General features: G+C 36.9%; 1 protein-coding gene across 3 annotated transcripts in view; it reads right to left on the bottom strand.

Annotated features, from left to right (window-relative positions):
- The window catches only part of Fam168a (family with sequence similarity 168 member A), a 212,310-nt gene that overhangs the window by 148,389 nt on the left and 54,258 nt on the right, over positions 1–9,663 (bottom strand). Inside the window, exon 1 of one of the 3 annotated variants that reach the window (XM_023702110.1) lies at positions 5,255–5,312. The exons of the other annotated variants lie outside the window; for them this stretch is intronic. The gene's annotated coding sequence lies outside the window, so the exon portion shown is untranslated. Of the gene's footprint in view, positions 1–5,254; positions 5,313–9,663 lie in introns of those variants that run through there. 3 annotated transcript variants of the gene reach the window in all.

The following is a 9,663-nucleotide window of genomic DNA, read 5'->3' as shown; positions in this document are numbered from 1 at the left end:
GGGAGTGGCTGGCGCAGCATGTGGTGCCAGGGATCAAACCATGGTCCTCTGCACTTGCCTAAGCCGGCACTTTAGACAGCTAAGCTATCTCACAGGCCCAGATAATTTTATGAACTTTTAAATATTAACAATCAAGGGTCATCAGACATCTGTTAAAAGTCCAATATGGGATAGAATTCATATCATTACTTAGAAGAAATTGGTATTCACATGAGAAGTTACTTGGGAGAAAACTTAAGTTTAATAATTATGCTTGTTTTGGTTAAAGTATGACAACGATTTAAAAAAATCAAATCAGATGAGCCAGTCATTGTGGTATACACCTATAATCCCAGCACTCTGGAAAGCTGAGGCAGGAGAATGGAAAGTTTGAACCCACCCTGGGGAACACATAGTCAGATTTTTTTTAAGTTCAGAATTATAGATGAACCTAGAAGGGGAGGGTCTCTCATGGCATCTCATCTTTAGTAAGTAGAGAGGACTTAACAGAAAACATGATGCTGACAGAGTTTTAAAGAAATAGGTGGATGTCAGGCAAAACACAAGCATAGGAGAGAAGGAGCCAGGACATAAAAAGTATAGAAGGGTGTGAAGCTACAAAAAATAAAATATCACTGGAGCATAGGCTAGAGGAGCAGGTTATAAGGCTGAAATGGTGGGCAGAGGCAGAGATTGGATCAAGGAACACCTTGTATGTCATGGGAAAAATGTGGACTCTAACCTGAAGGCACCAGAGAATCAATGAAACATTTTTAACAGCAAACTGGGATGGCCAGATTCATATCTTAGAAAAATCATTCTGATGATAAATGACAGATTAGAGGGTGGTAAGGGGAAGACTGATGGTTATAATCTTTCATACTATATAATAATTGTTCCCAAAAGGCAGTTCTGCTTATAAACCTCAGGTTCTGTTCTCAGGTTATTGTGAAGCCAATTGCCCTATCTGTAAGAGACCAGTCGCTACAAAAATACTCTACAGTTCCCCTGAGGAAACTTGCATCTCAAGCACTCTACTTTCAGGTTCTTTCTTTTTCCCTCCTACATGTTCTTAAAAAGTGCAAAGTTCAATCCCCTGTTCTAAAAAAAAAAAAAAAAAAGTGCAAAAATTATGTTATGTTGCTTTATCAGAGTGCATCTTTCTGTATGATTTCAAGGAAGACAAAACATGTGTCCCAAACCCTCATCTCTCAATTCCTATTGACCAAGGCAAATTCCAGCCACTTCTTATAACTGTATGAAATTAATGTATATACACGAGTCACTTGTATAAATGTCTGGTTTCTTCATGCTTATTCCTTAGGGAGTTGGGAAGAAATACAGAAGGAAATATTTAATAAGCATTAAGAAACTACTTTACATTCCAAATACCTTCTCATTTGATCCTCATGACAAGCCCAGACAAAGTGGCATTTATATCTTTATTTTCAGAAATGAAACTACAGCTCTAACAGATTAAAAGATTTACCCAGGCCACAAAGTCAGAATAAGGCAACACTGAGACTTTAAACCCATATCTATGGGTTTACTGATACTTGTCTATTATTTCATATTATGTTTCCCTATATCTTATTACTTAGTCTCTATTTAAGAGTTTGTTAAATTGTATATTAAATCAGTCATGAATGAATCAGCAATGAGAAAAAACAACCAAAGAGAAAAACAAAGAACAAACAGAATATAGTAGATCTGGTTACTTGTCATTAATTGGTTTCAGGTGGCATGATGAGTACCAAAACTGACACATACCAAACAAACTGTTTTGGCTGAAAAGGGCAGCAAGTCAGGAGGCAATCAGCACCGACAAGTTTCAGATTGCACAACAAGTATAAAATAAACAATGAATACAAAGACAAATTTTTCTTTTCAATAATGTACCAAGTATCAAATTTGACAAATTTCAAAGCAGTTGAATATCAAGGTATGACCACACTTGGATAACAGGTGCAGGTGTCAAAATATTAAAAACAAAGAGCAGCAATACCAACTCCAACAAGTTCTTCAGAGCCCTCGCTGATACTGGAAAAAACTAAAATAATCCAAATACACGTTGATAGATCTGCACTCCAGAACTATATTTCCTCATCCAGCTCTGTGGAGCTCCTGATAAAACATAATTTTTAGGCCGATATCACAAATGAATTCCAAGAAGCAGGTGCAATTTCTCCCTGCAGCCTTCTTGCTCTTACAAAACCAACAGGAACTGAGAGAAGCTTTTTATTCTCCATCTGAACAGCCTACAGGCCTTTGCTGGTAAAGGGAAATTGGGTTTGAGAAACACATGATGTCAAAAACCCTAAAATGTAAAGTGAAAAGGAAAATATTTGCTAAACTAAATATGCCAAAAGGAAAACCAAGCTTGTTTAAGGTGACAACTTCCTCTCTAAACAGATCCCAAAGCACATTGTTAGAAGGGGCAAAGGCCAAGCCTCAGAAGCGTTTCAAATGCATTCACTATAGCTCTACAAGTTCACATAAGTAGTCTAGATTTTTTTCTGAAAGTAATAGCATAAGCTAAATATCCTATATTAGTTTATTAGTACATGTGTGTGATACATAATGTGTGCATTCTTTGTGTGGAGTTGGTGCATGTACCTATCACATCTTTTTTTTTTTTTAATTTTTTTAATTTTTTTTTTTTTTTTTTTTCAGAACCAAGGGATTAAACTCAGGCCCTTGCGCTTGCCAGGAAGTGCTTATTCCACTGAGCCATCTCCCCTGCCCCTAGCTATCACATCTTAATTCCTTTTTTATCCCTTTTCTCTACCCTCCTTCCTTCTCCACCCATCTCTTGATCCCCTTTCTTTCTGTGTTCACAGTACATGTTTATATTCCTTGGGTGTGAAGTTGGTACATGCACATTACACATCCTAATTCCTTTTCTTAATATTTATCCCTCTCCCTCTTCTCCCTCTCCAACTAGTGATCCTTGTTCCCTTTGAGAATAATCTATATCCTTCCTCACTTCCTTTTATCTATCTTTTTTTCCTGTAGCAAGCATTTTGATTATGGATTTTTCTATGGAAGGAATCTGTCATGAGAGGAAAAAAACCTGTCACACTAGGGAGGAGAAAGAAGAGAGGAGAAAAGCAAGAAAAAATAGAAACTGTTATACTAGTAAGATCCTTGAAATAAGAAGAGACAGAAAGAAATTTATAGATTAAATAAGATAATAAAAAAGCCTAGAAACCACGGACACAAGGTAGATCCTTAGTGTTTGTTCCACTGAACTTAAACAATTAGCATTTGTATAGTGCTCTGTGATTATCAAACAAGACCTAAGCAGATTTTAATTATTTTATCTTATTTAATCCCTAAAATAATTCAGAATAAGTGCTATCCTCATTTTTACAGACATGAATAGAGGTTCAAGAAAAGAAAAAAATCAGTCTGAGTGTGATGGTGCATGCCTGTAATCCCAGCACTCAGGAAGCTAAGTCAGGAGGCTCTTCAGTTGAGTTTGAGGCCACTATGGACTACATAGGGTATTCAAGGCCAGCCTGAACTACAAAGTTAGACTCTCTCTAAAAAAAGAAAAACAATGAGTTAAAGGATAAAAAGCTATTGCTCAAGATAGCAAAGCAAGTTATCAACTAAACAAAAAATGATAATGCCACTTGTCTGGATTCCATTTTAATCTTTTTTATAACACAACAAAATATAGGAGGTAAGCACTAGGAATTAGAATACCTGAGCTCTAGTTCTGGCTGTGCATTTCAAAGTACTGTGCAATTTAAATTAAGTCTCTTCCATTCTCTGGGTTTTAATTTCCTCATCTACTACAACAACAGTGGTATAACATTTAACTTAAAGTATCACCTAAGTTAAGTGATCTCATGCACCAAGACTCTACTGGATGAGAAGATTTGTTGCCAATGTTCATTTGTTTCTTCTTCAGTAGCTATACTCTCTGGGCTAACAGTTTACTTCCACCTGCCTATCAGCCATTTCTAAGCCAGAAGCAGCCTTGGCAGCAAGCTTACCACCTGCGTTGGATGCTTCATTAACTGTAAAGCTGATACCATACTTTGCTAGAATGCTGGTGCACAAATGTTACTTGCAGATGAATAAATCATTCCAGTTGTGTTGGGCTGCAATTGTAAGGACAGCATCTGTGGCTCTAAAAACAGATGGTCTCATTAGGGTAAGACTTGGCTCCTGTCTGATTTTCCAAAGGCAAGCAGGTTTTGATCAGCAGGAAGTCTGGCTGGGAAGCGCCTGAGTACAGCTAGTATCTAGTGATGAGGAAAGATGACAGAAACACACACGCAGTTTCTTTCCAAAATAAATGAATATATGAGGGGTTGCAATTACCAGAATCTCAAACTCTTATTTTTATACCTACTCATCAACTTCTAAATTGTTCTTTTTAGTTCAACTCTTTCTTAATTACAACATTAAGGTGACCTCAGGGGATGTAGCCAGTATAGGCCTAACACAAACCAGGACTTGGTACATTTTATTTGAAATGTCCTACCTACGTACAGTCTTCCTGTTGTCCCTCAAGCACACCCGCTTGTTATCTCTTTACTGTCTCTCTGCTCTGAACTCTTCTACCACATCTTTTTGTGGCTTCTTTAGATAATTTGTTTCTCTACTCAAATAGGGGGGGATATTCTTGATCTTCTTCACAACATACACTGTTCTTTTGCTTTCTAGTAGTAACAGCATATTATTTACTAGTTAGTTCATTTGCTTACTGTCATTTTCCTCCACTAGAATGAAAGACCTATGAGGGCCAGGACTCTTTTGTCACAACTCTATCCCCAGCACTGAGAACAGTAACTGGTGTGACAAGTACATATAAAATATCTATTGAATTAATTTAATGCATTTTATGTGTTCAGAATCACAGAGATCAAGAATAGCAGGGTAACAAAGTAGTCGTTAAACAGAAAACACAGGCTTCAAGATCAGACATGTTGCCATTCAAATTTCTCACTGACAATGTTTCTCCACATCTTTAATCTCTCCATGTGTGGAATGTGTATAAAGACATAGGTCACATAAATTTGTTACAGTGACTTGAAATAAATCATGAAAATGCTTGTTTATCATAATGTATGTTCATCTTAATGATGGAAAAACTTAAAGACAATGAAGTTAAGCCCTTCCTTCTGCTGTCAGTCCAAGGCACAGAAAAGTGAAGTTTATCATGTAATGTCCCACACTTATTAAGAATCCAAACATGATTACATTCTAGGATTCAAGGTGATCATCTCCTCAACCAGCCACTTGGTCTCCAGTACTGTACTTTGTCTTGGTCTTTCTGCCTTACTGGCTGCTCCTTTGAGCTTCTCAATTTCTTCGAGTGTCCCTGGCTCAGTTGTCAGATCTCTTCTGTGACAGATCACAATATTCCATGGCTTTCCCTATGCTAATGATTTCGTTATGATTTGGATAAGTGTTCTCTAAAGGTCAGTGCATTAAAGGCATGCGTGGCACTATCAGGAGATTACAGAACTTTTAGAAGGAGGGACATTACCTTCCTGAAGAGTACTTTTTAGGGGAACTGTGGGGGCCCACTTCTGTTCTCTCCCTCTGCTTACTGGCTTCAAGATATAAGTGGTTTACTCTCCTGCATGCTTCTACTATGACATTATCATACACACCTGAGACCCAAAGCTACCCAACCTTGGACTAGAAACTCTGGAATCATGCGCCAAAAATAAATATTTTCTAAGTTAATTATCTCAATATATTCCATTATAGTTACAGGAAGCTAATTAATATAACTCAAAATTATATCTCTAAACTGAACTTTTCTGAATTTCAAGTTGGTATGTACAAGTTACTTCATATCTCCTCTTGTTGTCTAATAGCCATCTTAAAGTGTACAATAGTCAGGTGGCACTGAACAAAGACACATTCAGAGAAATGGATCATAGGTGATTTCGTTGCTGTGCAACAGAGTGTATTTACACAAATTAAGATAACTACAACACTGCTAAAACATATGCACAGTCTGATTAAAAATATTATGAATGTTTAAATTTATAAGAATTATTATAGTAAAATACACACTGCCATTAATCCCCTCAAAATATTCCCCCTTGCTTTGGACACATTTGTTCCATTGTTCTTGCCATTTTCTAAAGCAGTTCTGGGAGTCCCCTAAAGTTTTATACCTTTGAATTATCAATATGACTTGCCCCTTTATTTCATTAAGATCTCTTCTCAACTTTTACTTCACTATAGAGGCATAGGTTAACTGGTTATATCTGAAATAGTTCCTCCCCGTTAGCCACTGCCTTTCCCTTTACAGTTAGGCTTTTTTCAACTGAAAGTAGAGACTTTATTCACTGCCATATCCCCAAAGCCAGCATCAATTGTAATTTCAACCATTAACTATTCTGTAAATATGTCTTAAGTCTTCAGTCTAGTTTCCACTGAATATTCTTGGAAAATGTTATTTTTCTGAATATTCTCAATGAGCACTTGACAGAAGTAGCTAAAAAAGTAAAGAACAAAAAGTTAAGTCAAGGGCTGGGGAGATAGCACAGTGGCGTAAGTACCTGCCTGGCAAGCACAAGATCCTGAGTTCAATCCCCAGTACCGAAAAAGGTTAAGTCATATTTTCAAGCTCTTTCAAGACTCTTTAAGAAAGAAAGAAAAAAAAAAGGCCAGTCAAATAGCTCAGTGGATTAAAGTGCATGCAAGCAGATGCAGGGGCCGGGGGTTCAATCCCTGGGCCTGCTGTGCCGGCCCACCCCCAGGGCATGCTAAGACAGCAATTGAGACTGGGCATGTGGCATGCTCCAGTAGCTCCTATAATCCCAGCACTTGGGAGGCTGTAAACAGGAGGATCACTATGAGTCCGATCTAGTAGTGACACCCTGAATACCCTATAGACCTTTCCCTAAAATACAAAAAAAAAAAAAAAAAAAAACCCTCTTGTTATACGTAGCTAACAAATCAGTATTAATAAACATCTTAAGGTATGAAGTACCACATTCTATTAAAGAATGATATTACTAAGGTACACAGAAAAGTGTAAATAGATACATAAAATTAGTAACAAGATGGGCAATAAACTCATGGAAGATGCTCAGCATCATTAGCCCTTAGGAAATGCAAATCAAATCAAAACAAGATCCCAATAATACGGCTTAAAAAATAGTTGTCATAAGAATGTGGAAAAATTGGGCCAGCCAGATAGCTCAGTGGACTAAAGTGCCTGCTTAGGCAGGTGCAACCACCAGGGCTTGATCACCAGCGTGCCATACTGGCCCTGCCCCCAGGGTACACTGAGACTGGGACTGAGACTGGGCGTGGTGGCACACGCCTGTAATCACAGCACTTGGGAGGCTGAAAACAGGAGGATCACTATGAGTTCAATCTGTGTAGTGAGACCCTGTAGACCCTGTACTAACATTTAGAAAAAAAAAAGAATGTGGAAAAATCATAACCCTGATACACTGCTGGTGGAAATATGAAATGGTACAGCCATTATGGCACACAGTTCACATTTCCTCAAAAAAATTAAACAATTATCATATGATCTAGCAATTCTACTTCTGGCTATATACCCGAAGAAGAAAAGCTTTTGTTCTCATAAAAACTTGTACGCATGTTCAAAACAAAATTATTCATAGGTAAAAAGTAGAAACCACCCAAATGCCCATCAATGAACAGGTGAACTTAAAAAGTAGCATGTCCATATAAAGGAATGTTAAGCAGTAGGAACAAAGTAATGATACATAGTACAACATGGATGAACCTTGAAAACATTATGGTAAATGACATAAAAAGCCACCTATTGTACCATTCTATTTATATGAAATGCCCAAAATAGCCAAATCCACTGTAAAAAATAAAAGAGTGGTTGCCTAAGGCTGGTAGAGTTACAAGATTGGGCAGTAACTGTTAATAAGCATAAATTTCTTTTCTGGAGTGATGAAAATACTCTAAAACTGACTGAGGTAATTAATGGTTGTACAGCTCTATAAATATACTAAAAGTACTGGACAGAACACTTTAAATGGGTCAGTTGAATGAACTGCATCTTACTTTTTCAAAAAAAGGCTGGAAAGGTAGCTAGTGGTAAACATTTTCCTAGCATATGTGAGGCCTTGGGTTTGATTCCCAGTGCTACCAGTAAGAGAAAGGAGAAAGAGGAGGGAAAGAGAGAAGGAGGGAGACAAGAGACAAAGAGAAAGGGATGATGGGAGAGAAATCTGAAACTTACTTTTGGTTCTATTTTTCATTTTCATTCACAGTCAACAGTGGATGAATGGAAAAAGAAATTTTGAATGTTATTTAGCCTTTAAGAAGGAAACCCTGTCACATCTATAAATGGATGAACCTTGAAGGTAAGTCTTATGCTAAGGGAAATAAGCTAATCACAGAAAGAAAAATACTAAATGATTCTATAGTACATATAGGTGTATCTAAAGAAAGTTAAATAGCGGGCACCAGAAACTGGGAAGAGGAAAAAGAAAATTGTTCAGTAAGTGTAGTTTCAGTTTGTAAAAAGAAAAAGCTCTGGAGATCCATTACATGAGAATATAATTAACACTACTGTGTACATAAAAACAATTAACATAATAATTAAAATGATGAAAGATAACTTTTAATCACTATAAATAAACTAGGCATATGTGGTAATATGGCTCTCTCTCTCGCTCTCTCTCTCTATATATATATACATATATATAGTTATTGGAAGTAAAATGACAATAGTCAACATTTACTGAGTATTTTTTGTGAGTAAGCACATTATCTCACCCACCTGGCAGGGACTATTACAATCTCTGTTCTATAAATGAGAACTTAGAACCTAAAACGTCGAGTTACACTTGCTTGGGATCAGATGGCTAGTAAACAAAACTGAATTTATACTCTGGGAGGTTGAGGCAAGAAGATCACCTCAAAATGGAAGGAAGGAATAAAGGAAAGAAGGAAGTGAGAGAGGAAAGAAGAAGACAGGAAGGAGAGGAGAGGGGAAAAAAAAAAAAAAAAAAAAAACAAAGGAATTTGAGATATAGCTCAATGTGAAGACCCTGGGTTCAATCCCCAGCATCACAAGATCAAAACAAAACAAAAACTGAATGCAACCTCAAGCAATCTGACTCCAAAGCCCATTCCTCTGTGTCACTGTTTTGAAGTAGTGAATGTAATTTTCAGCAGCCCTCTCATCAGCACTAGCTGCTTCACTATCCCTAGTTACACTGTGAACTCCAGTTCTCACTTTGACATTCTCAAACCACCCCTTACCGGCACAAAATATTTCACCATTATCACTTATTGATGGATTATCCTTCATGAGATCTCCATTTATAGCCCTAACCTTTTCACAAATTATAGACTCAGACCATAACCCGGCATCTGCCTTTTATTTATCTATCCTAATCTAAGTTTTTGTAATAAATGTTAATCATAACTAATTTAACACACTTAGCATCACTGGTTTCCTTACAAATCTTTTCTCTGTAAGACTGTTGAGACAGTGAATTTTTTTTTAAATTTTATTTATTTATTTTTGGTGGAACTGGGGATTGAACTCAGGCTTATTCTACTGAGCCATCTCCCCAGCCTTGCCTTTTTTTTTTTTTTTTTTTTTTTTTTTTTAAGGCAAGGTCTCATTGTGTAGCCCAGGCAGGTCTTGAACTTACAGTGATCCTCCTGCTTCAGCCTCTTTTTTAAAAAATTTTATTTATTTAT

Source organism: Octodon degus, unplaced genomic scaffold (assembly GCF_000260255.1).
Source record: "Octodon degus isolate 3935 unplaced genomic scaffold, OctDeg1.0 scaffold00146, whole genome shotgun sequence".
NCBI lineage: Eukaryota > Metazoa > Chordata > Mammalia > Rodentia > Octodontidae > Octodon > Octodon degus.
Note: the sequence above shows the minus strand (reverse complement) of the source record. Positions and strands in the feature narration are given on the sequence as shown.